This window comes from Dreissena polymorpha, chromosome 1 (assembly GCF_020536995.1).
Source record: "Dreissena polymorpha isolate Duluth1 chromosome 1, UMN_Dpol_1.0, whole genome shotgun sequence".
Lineage (NCBI taxonomy): Eukaryota > Metazoa > Mollusca > Bivalvia > Myida > Dreissenidae > Dreissena > Dreissena polymorpha.
Genome location: NC_068355.1, coordinates 9,405,998 through 9,431,057, shown reverse-complemented (window position 1 = coordinate 9,431,057; position 25,060 = coordinate 9,405,998). Strand labels below are relative to the sequence as shown.

The window sequence follows — 25,060 nt, the reverse complement described above, 5'->3', positions numbered from 1 at the left end:
ATAAAAGATAGCCATGATTTACTACAATTCGATGGCGTTATGAGTCTGACATGAAGAAGTCCGCAAAGAAATGACGATTATGTATTAACAGTGTACCACTTAGAAATGTAGTTAAACCTTTACCACTTAGAAACGTTTTAACTCTTCACCACTTAGAATCGTAGTTAACCCTTTACCACTTAAAAACGTATTTTGACTTGTAAAAATGTAGTCCTTTAAAAAGTTGAATTTAATTAAAGACCTTTCTTACTAAATTCAAGTTTTAGAGGCTTCATTTCCAACCCTTAGATACTGGGGAGCAACAAACAGTATACAACCTGAACAGACATTGTGAATGTTAAACCACTAAGCTGGTGTCAAATTGAGTGCTTGAGGTATATTTTTAACATACATGATATAATGGCTATTTCTGCTAATTGCACTGAATGCACTTTAAAGGGGCCTTTTCACAGATTTTGTCATGTATTGAAGTTTGTCATTAAATGCTTTATATTGATAAATGTAAACATTGAATCTAAAAAGCTTCAGTAAAAAAAATAAAGAAAGAAAGTAAGAAATAAGGAGCCCTCAACTGGGCTCGAACCACTACCCCTAGAGTAAAAGCCATCCGCGCTCATTCATGAGTGATGAATTTTTAACTATATATTAACAATTTTCGTAGTCACAAAATATAACTACAACAACAAAACTTCACTTTATTCATTCGTTTTGCGATGCAACGCTTTATAATTTTAAGGGTTTTTAAATCGTTAAAATATGCATATAATGTATATTTTAGAGCATGGTAAATGCTAGTATTACTGTTTCCTCACAGATATCATAACTACAACGAAAATTTGCGAATCCGAAACAATGTTTTTTAATTTTGTCAATTTACCGAAACGTGAAAATGCCCTTTAAGAGAGAATTCCCCATGCGCCCTTAATGTTGAATCCGTTGTAAAATAATATACTAGTAGTACGTTCCTATCATTCCCAGAGTTGCCTGCACGGGTCAGTAATATCGGCGCGTTCAACAAATTTGAACAAAAGTTTATTTTCACCGACTTCCGTCTTTCCGCGTACCTCCCATGCGGGTGCCTTCTGCCAGTCCGGCGTCTTGATGGCCCCGCGGATCTCTTGAAGTGTTCTATGGGACTCGGACTGCTTCACGTTGGAGCGAAACCCGTTTAGGAGTCTCAGACACTCGTTTTTCACGTTCAGCCTAAATGTAAAAGACCATGTTAAACTTTTTATACTTTTTTTCAACTTTAAGTGTGAATTAAACAGGGATTCTCATGCAATACAGTTTAGGCGCGGATGGATATCATTAATTTCTCGACTTGTTTAGCTTTATAGACTCACTGGTCCCTCCAGAAAGTGTTAGTTAGTGAGTTATTGCGTTGCTTAAGGACACGGGCATAGCGGGCCATCTTGCGTTCGTCGGTGAACAGAGTGGTCAAATTCCTCGTAATACCATCGTCTTGTATGTCTCCCTCGAAACACGAAATGCAAACCTTAAATAAAAGAAACTAATTTTATGTTACACAGAGTGTATTAACCGAAATACTGGATTTTGTGGCTGATTTAAGCCATATCTTAAAGCGCGATTGGGGGTCGCCACCATTCTTACAAGCAATAACACTTAATATAACGATACTTGCGTTAAATTCGTTTAGTCTTGTGCTTAAAGCTGCTGAAATATATTACGGTTGACTCGTTTTATATTTATCGAAATTTAAAATGTCTCTGTGAGCAATTTAAGTTTAAATAACTATCCATTCTCCATTTACCTTCCTCTGTATCCCCGCCGGGTCAGACTTTGCCATTCTATTCAGTCGTCTTTTATAAGATACGCATTTCCGGCAAAATACATCTCCGCACCTTTCCAGACATGAAATAAAATCCAATATTAAATGATCTTACAACAAAGATACCGAATGACACTTTTATTTCATGTTTGCTTTATTGAAGTATCAGTGCAGTATATTAGCTAAACTGCTAAGCTTAGTAATTGGTTGCTATGGAAAGCCAAAGGGGACCCCCGCTAAAATACATATACTTATATAGTAAATATCGGGATTGTCATTTTTCGCGGAACTTTCACTTTCCGCGAAAAACCAATGCCAGCATGGCCATAAAACACTACATACAAATCGAAATCTAAAAAGCGCGGAACTTTCATATATTTTCCGTCGGAGCAATTATTTTTCAACTCTGTAGAAAAAGCGGGCTCAATTAATCGCGCGGAACCTTATTTATCTACTCTGTACAAATAGTAGTGTTTAAAATCGCGCGGAGATTGTAGAATGCTATTTTAAGAAGTCTATTAAAGAGAGAAAATCCAGTAAATACCAGATCCAAAAAGCGCGGAACACAAATATCGTCCGCGAAAATTAAGCATTGAATTACTGTACAAATCTCGGGTTGTTAGGTGTTAGAATCCCTAGTTACCCGAAAAATTTGATTGGATCCGATACTTAGAAATAACCAATCAGATACTTTGTAACAAATGCAACACAATCAGTGCGTTCAGTAAGTATAACGTTTCAAGATGGCGGACCGAATTGCATGGTTATTGTTTCTACTCGATGGATTCGCAGATAATTCGGAAATAGATCAGATTGGGATCAATAACATTATTGCATACGATCATTTACATGTATTACCTGGTTTGTATTTGTACTTTTTAATATTGTGTAAAACTATCGGATAATTTGCATAATGTTGACAATCGTTAATTAAATGAGCCGCGTTCTGAGAAAACTGGGCTAAATCAGGGACCTATTTGTTTGTATAGGTCCCTGGCTAAATGCATGTGCGTAAAGTGTCATCCCAGATTAGCCTGTGCAGTCCGCACATGTTAATCAGGGATTACACTTTCCGCTTTTATGGTTTTTTTAATTTCAAGGAAGTCCCTCCTTACCGAAAATCAAGTTTATGCGGAAAGTGTCGTCCCTGATTAGCCTGTGCGGACTGCACAGGCTAATCTGGGATGACACTTTACGCACATGCACTAATCCCAGTTTTCTCAGAACGCGACTGAAATAATAACTTATTGTAATGTAATGTACTTGTGTCTTGTATTCGTTCAGTTGAACGTCAATATATTAATAAATTTATTTTTGTTTTCAACCTATTAATTAAAATAAGGTATTGTTTTTAATCCGTTTTTAGTTTCGTTATAGCTGACCTAGATTAAAACATTTCGTCATAAATTAATGAATAAAATTATTCATAAATTTATGTTTTTATGTAATTTATATATAAATTTTGTAGGTGTGTGTTGCCAGTAATGGTTCAAGATATGCCAAACAAATTGTGCCTCTCTATACAGACAGATTTCAGGTCTCAATTTCAACTTCAAAGGTCAACATATCACTGATATCAGGTTTGTCAGCTATTGGTTTGTATTATTCTTATCCACATTGCAGCAAGAATAACTGGATAACTTAACTTTTCAATAGCTATTACATGTAATTTAAATTAATCATGTTTCTAAATCATCCACTAAATGCGGCTAATTCTACACTTGAAAGTGTTGTATGTTTGAAGTTTTTTGTGACAAAAACTTGGAGTAGATCTATTTTACTCCAAAACTTCCTTTAAGAAAGTGCAGCCGCTGTAGTGATGGAAAATCTACTTCTGTAAAATATTTATAAGTGAATAGACCCTTTTCACAATAAGCCAATAGCGTGTAGTCAAATGATTTGCAGAATTCGAGAATGAGGCTTAATTTGTAAAGATTTTTAATAGTGCGTCGCAATATTGCTCTGCTTTTGATCATTTAGCGATTTAATGATATTGCCAACACAAGTTGTCTTTGTCAGAATCAGCCGTTAATTACTTAATATATACTTTCCATTTTAAGTGCCAATATATGAAATACATTTTCTTGATTAAAGTACTTGTTTGTATTCATTTTTTTGCACAAATTCTGACACTCCAAGTATGGCTTTCAATTCTTAGTGTGTGTAAATTGACAGTCTAAAACTTATTGGATTATCTGACACTCTTTGTTTGCGCATTATTTGGGCGATCGATCAATTATTTTGTTTATTGATAGATCTTGCGTTTAAATGCCCCTGTATTCAGCACAAACCCATAACCTCGTTATGATCAGATACTGTGCAGACAATTACTAAATAACAACGTGATGTCATAAACCACAGGTTGCAGATATCTGGTCATTTGACACAATTAATGACACCTCCATGTGACCATGCCTTCTCGTGGTTGTAGCATTGCGTAGCTGTTTCTTGGAATAATTTAACGCCAAACTCTCAATTGTTGCTTTTATTGAACATAAAAGATATTGTCAACATTGAAAGTCATCTGTCCAAACAGATTGTCAGAAACTAAATACTGTATAGATATTAGCCAGTTTTATCATAATTATAAAGTGCTTTATACCTATATATTTTAAATATTTCAAAAATTTAATGCTAAACATTAGTGTCATTTTCTTCTATTTTATAGGACTTTGTCTTATGCTTGATTCAACTCTTACATGTTCTATGATTCATGAAATAGTTCACACACTAACACATCCATACCTTTGAGAATTGTAGTCTTATAATACTTTGTATTGTATACTGCTAATTTATGACTTCGATTTGTGCAATAATCGATGTTTAGTCTTCAGACCACATTTACTCTGATGCTTATGGGTAACTCGTATTTTTATGCCCCCGGTAGGGTGGCATATAGCGGTTGAACTGTCAGTCAGTCAGTATGTCAGTCTGTCCGTCCGTCCGACCGAAAAAAAACTTTAACGACCATTACTTTTGCAATATTGAAGATAGCAACTTGATATTTGGCATGCATGTGTATCTCATGAAGCAGCACATTTTGAGTGGTGGAAGTTCAAGGTCAAGGTCATCCTTCAAGGTCAAAGGTCAAAAATAATAATAATTTTTTGTTAAGCGGCGCAGTAGGGGGCTTGGTGTTTCTGACGAACACATCTCTTGTTATTTATAAAGATTAAATATAATTTATTAATATACACTAATAGTATTAAATATTATGTCCTTGAATTATTATTTAGGTATTATAATTTTTATATAAGAATTACTTATTAATTTATTGAATTAACACAGCATGACATGTGATGGTTGTCTGTATGCATTATGTTTGACTTAATTTTAACCAGTGTCAGTTCGCATTAAAATCTTGATATTCAATGCAATTTGCATAGCAAAAGAAAATGCAGTTACACGTTCAGCCTCATTCTGCAATTCGACGCGTCAGGTCATATGATTGATATCTTAAAATAGTATCGCCTATATAATCGGTGTTCATATTGTGAAACTGGTCTATTATTCGATTATGATTAATTTGATGAATCAAGTTAATTTTTGTTAAATGTCTGTTTAAATATTAAGAAATTTATTTTATAACAATAAAGTAATATATAGGGAATTGAGTTACCTACACATTCTTTTAAAAGAAATTTGAATTGTAAATGTATACTTCATTTATTATGCCCCCCTTCGAAGAAGAGGGGGTATATTGCTTTGCACATGTCTGTCTGTCTGTCTGTCGGTCCATCCACCAGGTGGTTTCCAGATGATAACTCAAGAACGCTTGGGGCTAGGATCATGAAACTTCATAGGTACATTGATCATGACTAGCAGATGACCCCTATTGATTTTGAGGTCACTAGGTCAAAGGTCAAGGTCACGGTGACCCGAAATAGTAAATTGGTTTCCTGATAATAACTCAAGAACGCTTAGGCCTAGGATCATGAAACTTTGTAGGTAGATTGATAAGGGCTGGCAGATGACCCCTATTGATTTTCAGGTCACTAGGTCAAAGGTCAAGGTCACGGTGACCCAAAATAGTAAAATGGTTTCCGGATGATAACTCAAGAACGCTTATGCCTAGGATCATGAAACTTCATATGTACATTGATAATTACTCGCAGATGACCCCTATTGATTTTCAGGTCACTAGGTCAAAGGTCAAGGTCACGGTGACCCGAAATAGTAAAATGGTTTCCGGATGATAACTCAAGAACGCTTATTCCTATGATCATGAAACTTGATATGTAGACTGATCATGACTCGCTGATGACCCCTATCGATTTTCAGGTCACAATGTCAAAGGTCAAGGTCACGGTGACCCGAAATAGGAAAATGGTTTCCAGATGATAACTCAAGAACGCTTATGGCTAGGATCATGAAACTTTGGCAGATGACCCCTATTGATTTTCAGGTCACTAGGTCAAAGGTCAAGGTCACAGTGACAAAAAACATATTCACACAATGGCTGTCACTACAACGGAGAGCCCATATGGGGGGCATGCATGTTTTACAAACAGCCCTTGTTTTGTAGGAATTCTGTGAAACTGTGGCACCATGTATGGTACGTGAGCGCACAATGTCTGTTGGAAAAAGGATATTGGAATAAGCAAAGGTAAATTTTATGTGAAGGAGGCTTGACAATTGCAAATATGGTTAGTTTTTTTGTAAGGCTCGCAGAAAGTGGCCCTAGCCTTCATATGTAAACAAAAAGCTGAAGGAGTATTTATGAAAAATCGTGTAATCAAGTGTGCAAACTGTTACATTTTATTTATTAGCTCATCTATTTTTTTTGAAAAAAAATTATGAGCTTTTGTCATCACCTTGGCGTCGGCGTCCGGTGAAGTTTTGTGTTTAGGTCCACTTTTCTCATAAAGTATCAAGTATAAAACTTAGTACATTTACTTAATACCATGAGGGGACTGAGCAGGCAAAGTTAGATAACTCTGGCGTGCATTTTGACAGAATTATGTGCCCTTTTTATGCTTAGAAAATTGAAAATTTGGTTAAGTTTTGTGTTTAGGTCCATTTTAATCCTTAAGTATCAAAGCTATTGCTTTCATACTTGCAACACTTACTATCATAAAGGGACTGTGCAGACAAAGTTATGTAACTCTGACTGGCATTTTGAAAGTATTATGTGCCCTTTTTATTCTTAGAAAATTGAAAATTTTGTTATGTTATGTGTTTTGGTCCACTTTACTCCTAAAGTATCATAGATATTGCTTTCATACTTGAAACACTCGCAAATTATCATAAGAGGACAGTACAGGACAAGTTGAATAACTCTGGTTGTCATTTTGACGGAATTATGGTCCTTTTCTTACTTAGTAACTTTGAATATATGGTTAAATTTTGTGTTTCGATCCACTTTACTTCTAAAGTATCAAGGCTATTGCTTTCAAACTTCAAATACTGTCATGCTATGATAAGTTACTGTACCTGGCAAGTTGAATTTTACCTTGACCTTTGAATGACCATGACTCTCAAGGTGAAATTATTAAATTCTGCTAAAATTTCCATAACTTCTTTACAATATAAAGAAGTGAAACTCCAGCTGCTGGAGCAATATTGAATTTTCATTAAAAACAATTAGTTGGTCCTTTATTTAAGGCAAGTGACCGATTGCCCAAACAGTACAAAACAGCACAATACAAACCAACATAAACACAAAATATGAATAAAGCTGGGGTCACCGCCTTGGAACGGTCAATGCAAAGCATTACAAAGCAACTCTTACCTGACATACCACAATAGACTCTACCCAAACCATCCCCCACGCCCCCCCCCCAAAAGAAAAAAGTACTTTTTTTTCATTTTGAAAGATCATCTAATAAATGACCACACCCTCACACTATACCCCCGCCCATTTTTTTTAAACATGGCTAAAAAACACAAATATTTATTTTTATCATTTTTTCATTTTTGAAGATAGTGTAATAAATGACCACACCACCACACTATACACCCTTCTCCACCCCACTTCTCCCTCCTTTGTGATTGAAGTATTGAGATAGGTCCCTTCAACTTTAAAAAAAATAGATGAGAGGTCTGAACGCGCAGGGCGGTGCTCTTGTTAACAATCAAATGAGACGTAACTTAGAAGCTTCACTTCATTTACTTTGTCAGGCTGGCGTAGTGGATATGGGGTTCACCTAGTGATGGGAACATTTTGGGTTCAACCCTGTTTATTAGCGGTCTCTTTATCTTCATATATACAAAGTACTGATTATTCCCAGAAAACGGACTCTAGAATGTCTTAATAAGCCTAAAGCTTTAAATGCAATCAAGCATAATTAATATGGCTAAACTCTAGCATGAATTTTACTTTTGTATTTCAGGGACTCAACATTACACAGTCATTTCAACATGTAGAGTCTTGTCAGCAATGATGGAGCAGTACATCAGATTTCCAGAATCTCGTCATGAGCTGATGATCATTGCCTGTGGATTTCATGAATGATGTAGAATGATTGGACTGTTGATGGAACCCACAGTGCATGTCCTGCTTCAACATCTGAGCATAGGTCCTTGTTTATCAGCAGTTTAGTTCTTCAAGCAGTCTGTGACAGTAACTTGAAATGTTTGGACATATGCCCTGGATGGCCAAGTTCTGTGCATGATGCCCATTTAAATAAGAACGGCCCGGTGGCGCATTAAATGGACAATTTTTCGAATGTTCTCGTGGATTCAGCTTACCGCCTGACAAGAAATCTTGCTTTTTGTTCCGTATCGAGGCCATGGACATTTGTATCATTTGCAAAAGATACTGCGATATTTGTGCCTTTGTTCATGCTTTATAGTTGATTAACAATTGGAAGCCATAACCTGTTTTATAGGATGGTGTTAGTGGGACAATGAATTTTGTAAAGATTTAAAGAATGGAAAAGATAATTAATAGTCAAAAGAGTTCTGCTATTGTTAAGCATGCTTTATTGATTTGTAATGTTATAAAGATAGCATTATTAACAGAATAAAATGTCCATAATTTGAATATTCTACTGTTTTCAGCAACATTTAATTTGATATAGTACAAAATGCTGCATCATGTTATATCATGATCCGTTTTGTGAACAATGACCTTTCAATGTATATTTAATAATTTGTCAATGGGTGTTACACGCATAAGCCCTACCATTAGCCCAAAAAGGAATTGCTTAGGAGTTTTGCCACCTTCTAGAGAAAAATACTTCTCAGAAACAATTGCATTTTGGAAAGTCTATGGCTAGTAAAATTTGGATTCCTTTTGGATACCCAAGGTTACCAATTTATGTTTTATGAATTTGCAATAAAAGCTTTGACAGAACATAATGTCACAGAGTCGAACACGTGTATGGAATAAAGTGGAAGTTGATTTAATGAGTAATACACATTATATGCTTCTTTGATTAAAAGTTTGTGTTTTCACTAAAACTGCAAACATAGTAAGCTTTAAGGTATTGCAACTAAATAAAAGATTCAGATTTAAATTGTATTATTTGAATGCGCTGTCTAATACATATGAGCCTTGCTCTGTGAAAAAGTGGTTTAATGCATGAGCACTCCAGATTAGCCTGGGCAGACCGCACAGGCTAATCAGGGACGATACTTAACGTACATGCATTAAACCCCTTTTTCACAGAGCAAGGCTCATATATGTTCAATAAACCAAAGATAATCAAAAACAAAATGAGACATTTAACCCTGTACCACTCAAAAACGCACTAAGACACATTCGAGAATAAATTTAATTTAACACCTTTCTTACTATATTAAAGTTTTAAAGGCTTTGTTTCCAACCCATGGATACTGATGAGCAGCAAACAGCATAAAACCTGAACAGATTGTGAGTTACTTGCAGGCTGTTCTGGTTTTATGATGTTTGCATGTAGAAATTTTAAAATTTCCTCAGAGCAGGAAAAGGTTAATAATAACACAACAGCAATTATACTAATTTTTAAGACATCATACTAATGCAAGTAACTTGCAACTGTCTAACCAAAATCGGAGATGGTGGAGGTCAAAATTAATGGCTGTGCACCTTGAATTATCTATTCATACTCAAACAATATAATGTTGCTCTACAGTATCTTGTACAGCATGCATCTAATACTACAGCCAAATTTGCTTACAAATAATATTACAAGAAACACAAGTCATTAAAGACTTAACTTTATTGCATCAACCATTTAGCAGGAATAAAATATAAAGAGAAAAATTATGGCAATTTTTTCATATGAACATACAAGTCTTGATATACAATCCCATTGCATATAAAAACGACAGATTACTATTTCTCCGTTCTATATAACAGCATAAAGACAAGATGGTATTCACTGTGCAATAAAACACAAGCAATTATATTACAATTGCTTTTAATTATATGAACTGTCCCTTCACTAACATTCAAGAATTTTAAAATAAATACATGATGAAAGATGAGCTTTTTCTTGTCTTAAAATAACTTGATACTTTGCAATGACCAAACAATACAACTCAACATACAAATTATCCAACAAAATATATTTTAATGACCCAATATTTGTATTCAACAATAGGAATAGCTTAAGGTTGTAACATATTAAACTAAAGTCACAGTGTCAATCTTAGCAAAGAGTAGAATCATAAAGAGATGTCCACAACGGATGATGTGCAAGCTGGCTCTGACTCAGATTTCCACATCAGTTGATGTGCAAGCTGGTTATTACAAGGATGTGAACAACCGATGACGTGCAAGCTCTAAGACAGATATCCACAACAGAGATTGTCCTTGCTGGCTCTGACTAATGTCCACAAGTAAATAACATGCAAGCTATCTCTGACTGATGTCCTAAACATATGACGTGCAAGCTGGCTCTAACACAGATGTCCACAACAGATTACGTGCAAGCTAGCACTTACACGGATGTCCACAACAGAGGATGTGCAAGCTGGCTCTAACACTGATGTCCAAAAGAGATGACGTGCAAGCTGGCTCTAACACGGATGTCCACAACAGATGACGTGCAAGCTAGCACTAACACGGATGTCCACAACAGAGGACGTGCAAGCTGGCTCTAACACGGATGTCCACAACAAATGACATGCAAGCTGGCTCTGACTCGGTTGTCCACAACAGAGGTCAGATGGGCAAGCTGGCTCTGCCCCACAGATACACAGAAGATGTTCAAGATGGGAACACTGCTACAGCTATAAAATACAAAAACCATGTTTCATACTTGCATATTATTTTACTACATGTATTTCCTCCACAATACAGAACATTATACTCATTATTTGCATTCTGCTATTGATATCTGAAGATATACCAGAAATTAGCCGGAAAACACTTTTAAGACATAATGTGCATTCTGCTTTAAGAAATATAGCTCAGAATTCACTGGTTAAATCAAATTTTTTGGACTAAATTGGCATGGCATGCAGACAAAATGTTGAGTTTTGAAACTGTGTCGTATCTGGTGTGAATCTTGAGTTATTTAATTTGGTCAGTATATCAGATGTGTACACCTGTTATATGTTAACTGTAAGAGTTTAGAATGTCTTGACAGTCATTGTGTTTGTAATACATTGTGTTATCTTTCAGATTTGTTTGACAGTTAAATATAATAATCAATAATCTTGTTCTGCATGCCGGTCAAATTGTTCCGTGGTAAACACCTACCCATTGTGGTCAACTCTTACCTGTTTTTTAGTCAACTGGTACCTACCCAAACTAAACCCGTACCCGATATACAGAAATAGGTGTAGGATGGTTAGCTTATAAGTCAAACTCATAGAGACAATTTTTATTTTCCTCTTGACGTTTCCACTTAAATTATCTAAGCATTGCTCACGCAAGTTGTCTGCTGCAGATATGTATAAGCAGCGAAAGTGTTGATGAAAATTGACACTTGTGGTTGATGTCTTTCAAGAATTTGACAATTGTGACAAAATAAGACAAATGAAACAAGTTGAATAGTTTGAATGAGGTACGAGTTGACAACAAGAGCACCGCATAACGGGTGCCACGCTCGGCTACAGGTGCTTGTCAGATTATTTTTTTAGAGGTCACAATGACCTTGACCTAGTGACCCCAAAATGGGTGTGGAGTTTAGAACAAATCAACATGCATCTACATATGAAGTTTCAAAGTTGTAGGTGGAAGCACTTTGATTTTAGAGCCAATGTTAAAGTTGTATAGTAGAGGTCACAGTGACCTTGACCTTTGACCTAGTGACCCAAAAATGGGTGTGGCGTGTAGAACTCATCAAGGTGCATCTACATATGAAGTTTCAAAGTTGTAGGTGGAAGCACTTTGATTTTAGAGCCTATGTTAAAGTTTTATATTAGAGGTCACAGTGACTTTGACCTAGTGACCCAAAAATGGGTGTGGCGTGTAGAACTCATCAAGGTGCATCTACATATGAAATTTCAAAGTTGTAGGTGGAGCACTTTGATTTTAGAGCCAATGCTAAGGTTTTAGCACGACGCCTACGGCGGATGACGTGCTGGCTATGACAATACCTCGGGTTTTCTCCGAAAACGCCGAGCTAAAAATGGGTACGAGTTGACCAAGGTACGAGTTGCCTTTGGGATGAATTGCCTGTAAAGCCTTGTTCTTTTTCTTTTTAATTGAAGATGTATACGGTGCTGGACTAGAGCACACGACTGCCATAACAATAACTTGGCTCTCTACTAACTGAGCTTAAGGGAAGATGTTTCTTACACACAAACACTATATTTCATTATTTGACGACATATGATTATGACGTGTTTATGCGGGTATTTATGTTTTATCAGAGACGTTTGCATATAGACAAACCGTGAAAACAACACTCGATACTCTTGAGCTGTTTTAATTGCATTAAAATTCATAATTCATGTATGTTAAATACTAACCTCATTGCTAATGTCATCAAAAATGATCACTCTTTGAAAGGTTTTGTGTTAATGTGAAACAACCGTCATCATGATGGCTGCATGAATGCTGGATAAGACGCGAGTTTTGATTGGTTCTTTCTAGGTATCGGAACCAATCAAATTTTATCGCGTAACCACATAGCAACCCGAATTTCGTGCAGTAATTCAATGCTATTGAAAATCGCGCGGAGTAATGAATCTTCCGCGCGATTTTTCATTAGCAACCCGCAATTTACATAGCAACCCGAGATTTGTACAGTAATTCAATGCTTAATTTTCGCGGAAGATATTTGTGTTCCGCGCTTTGTGGATTAGGTCCGCGCGATTTTATACACTACTATTTGTACAGAGTAGATAATATTAAGGTTCCGCGCGATTATTTGAGCCCGCTTTCTCTACGGGGTTGAAAGATAATTGTTCCGACGGAAAATATAGTAATGTTCCGCGCTTTTTAGATTTAGATTTGTATGTAGTATTTTATGGCTGGCCTTGGTTTTTCGCGGAAAGTGAAAGTTCCGCGAAAAATGAAAATCCCGACATTTACTATATAAATATATGTATTTTAGCGGGGGTCCCCTTTGGCTTTCCATAGGTTGCTTTTCAAAAATAAACACATAATATCCACAATTTGTCTTATAATTGATTCCCTTTTGGAGTTATCTTACTATCAACTTCAACAGATTGCTTAGGGAAGTCAAATTAGGGCATTCGAGGATATTTGGTGCTGTTAATGTGAAAATATTTTGATCTTATAAATTCAAGAAGATAAATGAAGATAAACTGCTAACCTTCTACAGTGAAAAGGCCTTCGTGTCAATTTGAACTTCTTGTTACAGCCTGCACAGGCCGTTCTAGTCTCCTTGTCGACATAGTGATTTTTAACCATTTCTACAAAAAGACGGTTATTCTATAACAAGCTACTGCGGCGCGAGATGTACTTGAAACTTTCATATTTCTTTATACTGTATAAACGCATACTAGTGTATAATTACAAATAACATCTGAAAGTTATAACACCCTGTGCATATCAAAGACCTAATAGTAGTAGTAGTAGTAGTAGTAGTAGTAGTAGTAGTAGTAGTAGTAGTAGTAGTAGTAGTAGTAGTAGTAGTAGTAGTAGTAGTAGTAGTAGTAGTAGTATATTAAGCAGCAACAACCATTATTAATAGTGCAAGTAATTAATGTTATAAATATTATGAAGATTATGGCCATGATCATTCAGACCGCTGCTGATGCTCGTATTCTCGTATTAATAATATATTTGAATACCTTTCCATTTCTGTATGTCTTCGCTTAAATCGAACTCATCCTGTAAAGATTCCGCTTCACAAAACATGGCTCGCTCTTCAGATATCGCCTCATATTTTTCACGAGGACAATCTACCTTTCTGCACGTTATATTAACGATCGTGTCCGCGATACCTTCGTCACAGGTGCCTTGATTAAAAGCCTCTAAATAATTGCTGCCATTCGCCGCCACACGTGCGTTTGCATGAGCGGCATGTTTACTTCTTGATCCCGTTGCCATGCTTCTGAACACGCTTTCCACCAACGCTCCATGCAAGAGATTTGGAGATCTGTTTCCAAATTGGTCTATTCCTGGTGATCGTGCTTTGATTTATTAATGCATTGTTTTAACATTTTAAACAATAGTTAACTAATACTATATCGTCCACTGAATGCCTAGTACACAAAAATGCTATTTTGACTGAATGTGCGTGCTATCTTTCGAAACAACACTTAGTGAGGAAATTGATCTTAATACGGCCACGACATATCCAATGACGATTTTCCGGAAACTAAGTAGATGTAAACTAAAAAGAGTTAGTGCCTTTTTGCAAAACACTTTGATCACATTCAGATATAGTAATCACGTGACAAACAAGATGGCGACGTACATGCACAGACAGGTATTTTTCGCCGTTTTATGCCCTTTATAACTTGCATTCTTTGTTTTTACATGTCGCTCACTTTCAAGCCATATTGGCAAGAAAGTGATTAGAGTTTATTCCTTATTTATATTCGCTCTTCATCTCGACGTAACTCGCTTCGAATTTTCTTAGCGTGATCTGTAATTTTATAACCCGCTAAGAAATTTCGCAGTGAGTAAAGTCACGATAAAGAGCGAATATTAATACGATATAAAGTTAAACGCTTTCATTTGTGAGCACTTTTACTGCATAGTTGATATCTAATTAATTATTATTAAATACGTATATTTAACTGTAAGAGCTTCACTTACTTATTTTTTCTTATAAACGTGTATTAATGGTAAGTTATTGTATTAATTTAATAAGATGAACTCACTTATATAATTTAAGATTTCGCAAAAAAACACAACGTTTTTATGATCTTGTAGTCATTTTCAGATATCTATTTTTTTCGGACGTTGACGTAAACAAGTTGTTCACAAGAATAATAACAAACACGACAATATTTATAACATCATGGAACCCCAATGAAATGTAAATGACTTTTGTGTGACATTTTACAAACTTGATGGTATATCTGTATTGCATTGTATATATTGTAATTCGTCATTAACAGTGTAGCAGCGTTTAAATTACCGTATCTTTAGCCAAATTAATGTATCATTATGCAAGGAGGGGGGGGGGGGCGAGTACCCGAAGGAAACTGCAGCTGTCTGGTACGGTGACAACCATCTGAACTCAAATGCTGCCGGAACCAGGAGTCGAACCCGGGTCGCCTTGGTGAGAAGCGAGTGTAACAACCACTGCGCTAGCTGGACAGCCTCATTTTTTATTCAGTCCGTCAATAAATTTGAATTGCAATCCTTACGAATCTTTAACCAATCCATGACACTATACAGACACCATATCCACTGTCACCATTTTCGATAATGAATAAAGGTAATTACTATGGTTTTTCAATCAACAAACCAGTTATAATAACTGGTCTATGAACAATTCATCTCACTTAAACTATGATAATTACTGAGGTAAATTAAATGGGTTTACAATGCCCACATCCAATAATTATTAATTGTAAGTTCAACATTTATACAATACTCCACAACCATCCAATATAGTCATATAACTGGAAACGCCTTTTTTGCTACAAAATATATATTTCTTCCGCCCCTGGTCAACACTAATCAAATCATCAGTCTTTACAATAATTGCTATAATGCAATAGCATAAAAATAACTATAAAAATATGCCTTATTTTCAGCAAATTGGTGAAAAAATGCGTCCAACGAGCTATGGCTTATAAAATCTGTACGTTTTGTTTCTTTCTTCTGCATGTCTAAATAAGAAGTTCAACAAGTACAGTACTACCGGTATTTAAATTACCTACATTATTAGAGTACATGTTTAGTGCGTTGTTCTAGATTTAATTGATATAAATGATTTAATATAAGATAAAGGGTGATATTCGTGTCGATCTTGAGTATTTAAAAAACAAATTATGCATCTACGATAAAATGCAGACTTGAATATTTCTTGATATGTTAAAAAAATGAAACAGTCAAACTAAACTAGGTATATGTTTTCAAAGATTCCGCAAAAGGGCCAATACAATGTAAGCATTAACAAATTATAACAACACCAACTCCTTAAGTTCTTTATACTTTCGTTTTATTCACACATCATTTCTACAGTAAACAATATTTGGAAAAATGAAACTCCAAACATATAGTATCAGGAGAACAATTATTGTCCAACAGTCTTTTCTTTCAGGCAAATAAACACTTATCTATACAATACACTGTACGAAAACATATGCAATACGAAATTTAACATAACATGATGATCCCACTCAGAAGTAAAAGTGAACATGGCTATAGTATCATAATTCAACTTCAAAAGAAAACAAAGAGGAGGATAATAAATAGAGGATTTTTGTTCATGTCAGTGTAAGATCGTTTGTTATTTAACGAGTGATCATAGAAAATATTATTTTTATAAGATCACGAGTGAAATAACAAACGATCTTACGCTGACATGAACAAATTTTCTGTTTCTTGTATGCCCCTTTTTCAATAAAATAATGAACAGCTGTTTCCCTTTCGCTGAAAAGTTACCCTTTCTCCCGTGGCGTGCCTCAATACATTTCAAAACACAAAATGACGTCATTAGTGTGACGAAATGACGTCATGATACCAGCGAAATTCTCCACTTAAACTCTTTTACAAGTTAAATAAACGATGAAAAAGCATAAAGTAAAAAGAAAATTTGTTGATTAGTTGGAATGTCGATTTAAATTCACTCGTGATCAAAGAAAATATATAAAAAAATATATATGATAATCTAAAAATAGCAAAAGGAGTTCGGAAAATTTGTTATTTTCAACGGTGAAAATAACAATTTGTTTATTTTCACTGCTGTTATTTCTCTGTAGAAATTTCATATTTTATCATAAGGTATAAAAGAATTTGATTTAGTTGCAATTTAATTGCTCAATGGTTAAGATTCACTAGAGCAACATACTTACAACTTCAAGCAAATTCCAAGATGATGTTATGACAGGTGTAGGTTTTACGCCGGGTAAAGGCCGCGATTGATCTATATTAAATAGATTATACTCGTTGGATTCGGTGGAATATCGATTTTAATTCATGAATGATCATAGAAATTAACATTTTTATTTATTTTTCTATAACCACTAGTGAATTAGAATCAATTGTCAACCGAATAAAACATTCTTCTTTTATGCTTACAAATAATATTAACTAACGAATGTTGCTGGAAAATTGACCTCTTAACGTCATAAAATGACATTATTTCACAAGAAAATAGGGACAATTATCGATTTTCACTGTTTGAAACTGCAAATTATCAGTTTTAATTCACTGATATTTCTCTTTAAACCACCGGTGAGTGTACAATAAATTCCAATATTTACTCATTGGAATCAAATACGACACAACAAGGCAATAACCAGTATATTAATTTAAACACAGAAAGTACGGACCACATGTTGAAGCAGGATTTGTGCTTTACATTATTGAAATAACTGCATGTAGTAGTAAGAAATTAGAAACAATTTTTGAGTATCAAATACATGTCGATTTCATTTGTAATCTTATCTTGCGCACGTGCAAATAAAATAGACAATACATGTTTAAATTAAACAAGTTATCTTAAATCATTCAGTCTATGGGTCGATTTAAATACATAGTGATATGCGGACAGATTGATGAACTTTCGCTTTTAATTGAAATACTCATTATTGGCGTCGCTTTTGAGAGCGGCGACTAGTATGTATTGCATTTGTTTTCGCTTATGGGAGGAGAAGTTATTTTACGGATCAATGTATATATTTTTGTTTTAAGAATATCTTGCAAAGTGAAGATTTTTTGTGTAAATTAGTGTAAATAAGTACTGCGTTTGTGCCTATTACATTTATTACACCATTTATTGCCAATAATGCAAAGCTAATTGTTTTAATTAATAACTGATCCACAACTGATCACAGGGGAAAGATCACAGGGACTGGGCAAATACGCGAAACTTTCTGGTTTTGTATAAAAACAAAACATAATCAAAACATATTTATTTTGTGGTTTTTCTAAATTGCTTATTTAGTGGAGAATCAATGTAGTACGATATTTGACGACCTATCGCGCAAGCAAGTTTATTGGAAGGCGTAGTGGTACGAAAACGTACAATGTATTAGTTTATTAATAGACATATAATACGATCGTTATACACAACTTCACCAAATAGCAGTACATAAATGATGTCAGCCGGAATAGCTGGGAGAGCGTTAGACTGAAGTTGTTTACGCAATAATCATCTAAAGGCCCCCGGTTCAATCCCGGGTTCCGGCACGAACGGAACAGTTCGGCGGCTGACATTTTTTTCAGTCAGGTTAATAAATATAATAAAGCTTTATTTTATGCAGACATTTTAAAATCCATTTTACTACACGTGGACATTTTTATTAAAATTAATGGATGCCGCGTGGTGACAATGTTAATTAAAATTTCTTACATCACTTAAATATCTTATTAAAAAATACACGTGTTTTTATATTAACAAATAAATGCAAACAACACATCTATTATCCATGTATTTTTATGGTTATCTATCATAGGCCCTGAGTATTATCCCTACCACATATAGAGCGCGAAGCGCGACACGTATTATTGATTGTAACAATGAGTTGCGATACAGAAAGCAGCCGCTTATCAAGGAGGAGCTGTGTCCCAGCAACCCGTTTCCATAGAGTCAAGCAATCCTCGGAGTTTTTTTTAAGAACCACATATAGAGCGCAAAGCGCGACACGTATTACTATCCAGGTGGTATGGGCCCTTTAGCATTATCCGACCATTACATCCATAGTTATCTTCCTTAGAAGTTAAGAAATTTTGAAATCGTTGTTCGAAGTCCAAAATTTTCACCCGATTGTTCCCAAACTTGCACAGGTTTTTTTTATCAATGAGGACCCAACCCAAACTCTGTATGAGCAATATCGGACCATAAGTCCAGAAATAAGTCTCTTTGAGTTTAAAAATAAAAGTGAAAAACTGCTTGGTTAGGTGATTATGTCAACATTTTTCATCAGATTATTTCCAAACTTACAGTGTCTTCATATCAATGAGCATTTTTACCTCATTTAAAATGAGTAACATCGGGACAATAAGTCCAGAATTTTTTTAATTAAATTTGACAAAATAAACATTTTCCACTTGTTTAAAAGATTTCACAACTTTCGTATGAATCTTTCCAAACTTGTTAAATGTTTTTATATCATTATTACTCGAACCCCATTGAAAATGATGAATATCGGAGCAATAAATCTATTATGATCTTTTACTGAATTTCACAGTATTGTGAAATGCAGCTTCTTTATGCAATTTACAGTTTTCATTCATTTTTTTTCCAAACTTTCACAGTGTTTTCATATCAATGAGTACTCATCCCCTATCGTAAATGAGAAACGTAAGAATAAGTTCAGAATCATATCCCCTTGAAGTTGAGACAAATATGAAATTACGCTTACAAGATGAAGCAGATTTTTTAAAACCTACACAGTTCTGTTCCATTAATGAAAACTGCATACGGATGCCAGTAAAAAAAAAGAAAACGAATGTAAATAAAATTAACTATGAAATATTTGGCGGTTACAACACAATGGTTATTTGGGGGTTATAACACAATATCATAAATAATGGTTATTTGGGTGTTATAACACCAAATTATAAATAATGGTTATACCAGTATCTTTTTCTATTGTGTTTAAAATAATCGGCCAATATATTAATATTTACAGAAAAAAAAAGTTCCATGTAACTTCATTGAGTGCCTTTTACACTGAAATTCCCGACGCCCTTTGATGCTTTGCATCAATACTTATCTTGTATAGTAATGTATCACATTTTGCAAACGGTGCATTAGCCAGAGAAATTACAAGCCTTAAGTATTAAGGAGAAATGTGAACTTGTCACATTGTTTTTGACGTATGCAAATTTGGTAATTTCTTGGTGAGAAAAATGTTTTTGCTAATGCATCACAAACATCATTTCGGTTATTGTCATATGCATTGATATACTCAAGCAAATGTAACCGTTCGTTCTTTACAAGTCAGTTCGTTAGTAGGGATTTTCATTTAACTAAAACATGTACATCAAGGGGGATGGGGGTTAACACATGTATCCAGTCTGGGACTCGTACCTATAGACCTTATTTGATTATATATCTTTAGAACATACAATGTCTCTTTTGAATAATACCATGCCTATTTGAAAAGTGAATAACAACTGTCATTGTAAAAAGCAAATTCATTTGACGACTGGATCACGTACGCAAAAAGTAAACATAACAAAAAATGTATCGCATAGTATTCTTTCCCTTGTATTCATATATATATATATAACAATGCATAACTGAGTATTTTTCAACTAAAAGTTAAATACTGTATCATTTTATTCAGTTCGTTTAAATTCACATATATCGCGTAGGGTATTTTTCGACGAAGGGGTATTTTCGACGATCACACGTTTTCCGGTGTAAGCACGCGTGTTGGTGCATGCTCGGCGTACGTCACATCTTTCTTCATTTGCATACACACAGTTAATTCAACAGATGACCTTATTTAAGTGATATCGGCAATAGAAACAATACATAAACGAACTCATATTCGAACTTAGTAGTTTTCATCCATTTAAGCTAACCGTCAAATACTCCTATTCATCATTTAACATTATAATCTGTTTTTGATTTAATCCAAATGTTGTCATTTCGTCTGTTTTAAACACAGAACATCCCAGAAAGGTCAGTTTCCTTTTTTGTATAAATATAAAGTTTTAACAGAAAAGGTTGATGGCGAAAATGAAAATTTGATAACTTAAAATCAAATTCTAGAGGGATATGAAACACATGCAAACTGATCTACCCGGCGATATTCTATAATAAATTTCTATTCAACTTTAACATGATATGACATTTTGTGAAAGATTTAATTAATTACTGCACTTGACATTTTAGCAACCATTACTAAAGGTTTGAATGATAGATCAATTTGTCTATCGAGATTGCACAAAATAATATAAAATGATCATTGGCGACCACTATTAAAATGGATATTGTGAATATTACACTACACAATTTTCACAAAATATCAATATTCAAGTTAAAATTGAATTATAAAAGTTTGCCATGAAAAGTGGGTTGCTTAACTTTATTGTGCAGTATACTTGAGATGGTTGTGACAGTCAAAAATACCCTACATGATGTACAGAACATGCGCAGAGAGTGACTTTCGTTTCTTTTTAAAGTAAACAAACTTAAATATTCAAACAGTTGTTTTTGTGTGTGTTTTTTTGCTGGTTATATAATTATTTTGAATAACCAAAATGTTTTTGTGTTTCTTTTTGCATTGTTATGAGAAGTAAGCGATAGAAGCCTTACACCGTCGAAAACACCCCACACCTGAATGCATCTGTTATACTACATGTTCAGGCATTTTATTTCTATAACACTGACAGTTATATTTAAATATTATATTCCATAGATTATACGTGTAATTTCGTTAGATTATAGATATGCCTGGTTTACGAACACGGTCATAACAGTAGCCACAAAATGGATCCGCTGACATCAATCAGGCTGTTCTCTCCGCTCGATTACATTTGACAGACTTGTAGCCTTTGACGGCTAATAGCTTGCAGAATTACTGGTTAATCTGATCTCTCTCTCTCTCTCTCTCTCTCTCTCTCTCTCTCTCTCTCTCTCTCTCATCTCTCTCTCTCTCTCTCTCTCTCTCTCTCTCTCTCTCTCTCTCTCTCTCTCTCTCTCTCTTTCTCCTCTCTCTCTCTCCATCATGTTTTATTGCAATTGGATCATTAGTTCCGTGGTCTATTACAGTAACGTAAAAATTAAAGGGAAAATGTCATAGGTCAAAGACAATAATGCTTGACAAATGAACGGAACAAAAAAACTGAAATCATACGCCTCACAATAGGGACTCTGCTTATAACTGTTCATACACTTCGGATCATTGATGTGCGTCAGCGAACACGCTGAAATAAATAATTATTTTAACACCACTAACTCCCTGAACAATATAATGCGCATGTATATAACAAAAGAAACGTGTATATAAACATTTGAATTCGGATCATTAATTCCTTAGAATAGCACGGAAACAAAAATCCGTTCGAAAACGACAAGAATAATCAAAGGGCATATATGTATTTATGCGTATATGTATATTTGTATGAATATAGCGATGCTGAATATCAAATTTGATCGATTTAGGATCAATAATGTCTGAGAGCTCGTGCAAACGCAGAAAATGGAATATGACTAATCAAATGACCATAACTTTCTGAAAACATATTGGACCGAAACAACCTTACATGGATGCGCATGTTCACACGAGTGAGTTTGTGCCGATACATAAGGTTGAACAAAGGAAAGGATTTACGGAAGGACAACCAGAAGAGCGGTTGGAATGACGGACGGACGGTCATCGAGTAGGACAGAAAGGATAATCACAAAATTGGTTTCAGACCCACTCAAACTTAGTTTCATAAAAGAAACAGCATTCGGACGGCCGGACAAGGCGGGGACCATACACTCCCCACTTTCGGGGAGCATACAAATCTGAGATTGAAGCGTAATTCACAACTCACGTCGTCAAGAAGGTAATAAACTGAAAATTGTTAATTCGGCCTATCAAGCACAAAGTCATTGGGTTATGTAACTTTAATATTCGAGAGTGTGTGTTTTTCACTAAATAATATTTTTATGACAAAATATGATTCAAATAAAATACGTTTAAATCTGTGTACACATAGTTTAGCTTGCTTTATCAATTCAAACACAATACAATGCCGACGGTTGTCGGAAACTTGCAAAATAAAATCATATACTAGTATGCATAATCATCAGTAAATAAGTATTATGCACGATAGCAATCGGGAGATTATATAACATCATCAATAACACCGTCTATCATCACCACCGGAAATAGATTACCAGCGAAGCGAAAGTAAACATCACGCAAGAGGTAGTGCTCGTGAAAAGAATAAGTTGTACCATTTTTATCGCGAACGTTTTCCAAAAAATGTGTGCCAAATTAATAGTGGACATATCAAACGTCTATCGTAAGTAATAGGAGTTCTTTATTAGTACATTCGAGTGTTGGAATAGATAAATCATCAGCTACCTGGTACCGAAAGTTAAGTTCATTGGGACATATTTTTTTCCTTTTGTCCGAGAAAAGTATACTAATTTTGCCGAATTTTTCAATGGTGTGCAAATAGAATTATAAATACTATCGGTGTTTGCTAGCTTCAGCCAAAAAATCTAGTTTGTATGCAAATGTTTGGCTAAAATATAAACTTCGTTGTGTACGGCGAATAGAACCTTATGAGTACGGCTTATAGCAAAACAAATTTAAATTGTGTACGGTGAATTTTCCCCTGTTTGAGATATGTTTGTATACTGACTGAGTGCAATTCTTTTAATTTGGAACAAGTGGAAATGCAGAATTAAATGAAACACATTAAAACGATCATGTTTACGGGGTTTCGTTTAACTGTCATGTGAACATAGATGCCAGACACATGTGTATACCACAGGAGGGAAGCCCATAGTAGTTTTTGTATATATGCTATAAAAGAAACAAGGAGTGCAACTTCATTTGCCGTAACACTACACCATCTTTACTGTAAACCATGTAACTCGAACATTTTTAGAGCATCAACTACACAACGGTTGTTATCGAAAGCTAATTAAACAATTTATCAGGAAAAAATTAACCTCAGTACCATTAATCCAGCAGTATTTCGATACCAGCCCTCAGAAGTTGACACTCACTGAAAAAAATGGTTGGACACAAGTGTGCCCAATATAGCTTTAATTTCCGATCGTTTCAAACAGCAGAAACACAAAGATTACATGACTGTTCGTCATTTAAACGGTTATTTCCCGTTCAATATAAATTAATTATTCGATAACAATACATTTTATAGTCATACACACACCATCAAAAGTGTTTTTCACTCCGATTTGTAAATAAACAACCAAGAGCTTAAATTTTTAAAAGGAAGTACGGAAATCTTCTGACTCCATTCAATAAAGCATAAATTTGCTACGGGTCTTGTTATTGGTTGGGCGGAATTTCCCGCGGATCTCCGTAAAAAGGTGAGTGAGAAATTCATAAAAACCGACCACTCGTATTGTGTGTTCCAAAATCTCTGACATTATCAAAGGGTTTCCCAGAGTCAAAATAGAATTTTCTGTTAAGATTTTGTACTCGCGGACCGAAAGACGCGATAAAATGGTGTTTACCATACTTTTTCGATAACAATATGTATTGTAACCGATTGAAAAATGTGTGCATACAGGTGCTGTTTATCTACCTTTAATGATTTGGTTATTGAGTTTTAGCTCTTTAAAGTGATCGACATGGAAAATCTCTATGTGGACAAAATTGTGTCCGACCAAACACGATCTGTGGTGTATACAAACATACTGAGTTACGTTAACAAAAAAGCTTGATTCAAAACCCGTTTAATTTCCACGATCTTTTGGAGAAAAAAATGACTTTTCATTCATTCTTAAATCATCGATTGATATCATAATTTATTTTATTATAATCAGTTATCAGACTTGTGTAAAAATGCCAATGCGCTTCAACTATTCGCTGTACATGACTTTAACTATTCACCGTACACGACTTTTGCCATAAACAACTATTCTCCGTACACTACAGTTATTTTATGTTAATAGATTTCCACGAACATTAATCGAACCAAGCGTAAAGATGGTATATATTGCCTATACGAATAGGAAAGCAACTCCATACACGATGACAAACCATGTAATCATAAAAGAAAACCTGTTTCTTCGGGAAGTGCCAATTTAAACCGGTACCAAGCAGTCATACATTTGTGTAAATTACGCTTCATCAATACGAATTGCATTA

The 25,060-nt window shown here is 34.8% G+C and overlaps 2 long non-coding RNA genes across 4 annotated transcripts; one reads left to right on the top strand and one right to left on the bottom strand.

Annotated features, from left to right (window-relative positions):
* Positions 1-2,075: 2,075 nt before the first annotated feature.
* On the top strand, positions 2,076-8,774 carry LOC127870804 (uncharacterized). 3 transcript variants are annotated; one of them, XR_008044916.1, is made up of 4 exons: positions 2,076-2,513; positions 3,258-3,369; positions 6,315-6,395; positions 8,122-8,774. It is a non-coding gene; the product is annotated as an uncharacterized LOC127870804 (long non-coding RNA). The 3 variants fall into 3 exon arrangements; XR_008044918.1 differs by having other exon boundaries at positions 2,509-2,640; XR_008044917.1 differs by having other exon boundaries at positions 2,513-2,650.
* A 1,144-nt stretch (positions 8,775-9,918) lies between these two features.
* Positions 9,919-13,204, bottom strand: LOC127870820 (uncharacterized). The gene is made up of 2 exons (XR_008044940.1): positions 12,638-13,204; positions 9,919-10,948 (listed from the first exon to the last, which is right to left on the bottom strand). It is a non-coding gene; the product is annotated as an uncharacterized LOC127870820 (long non-coding RNA).
* Between the last annotated feature and the right edge of the window lie 11,856 nt (positions 13,205-25,060).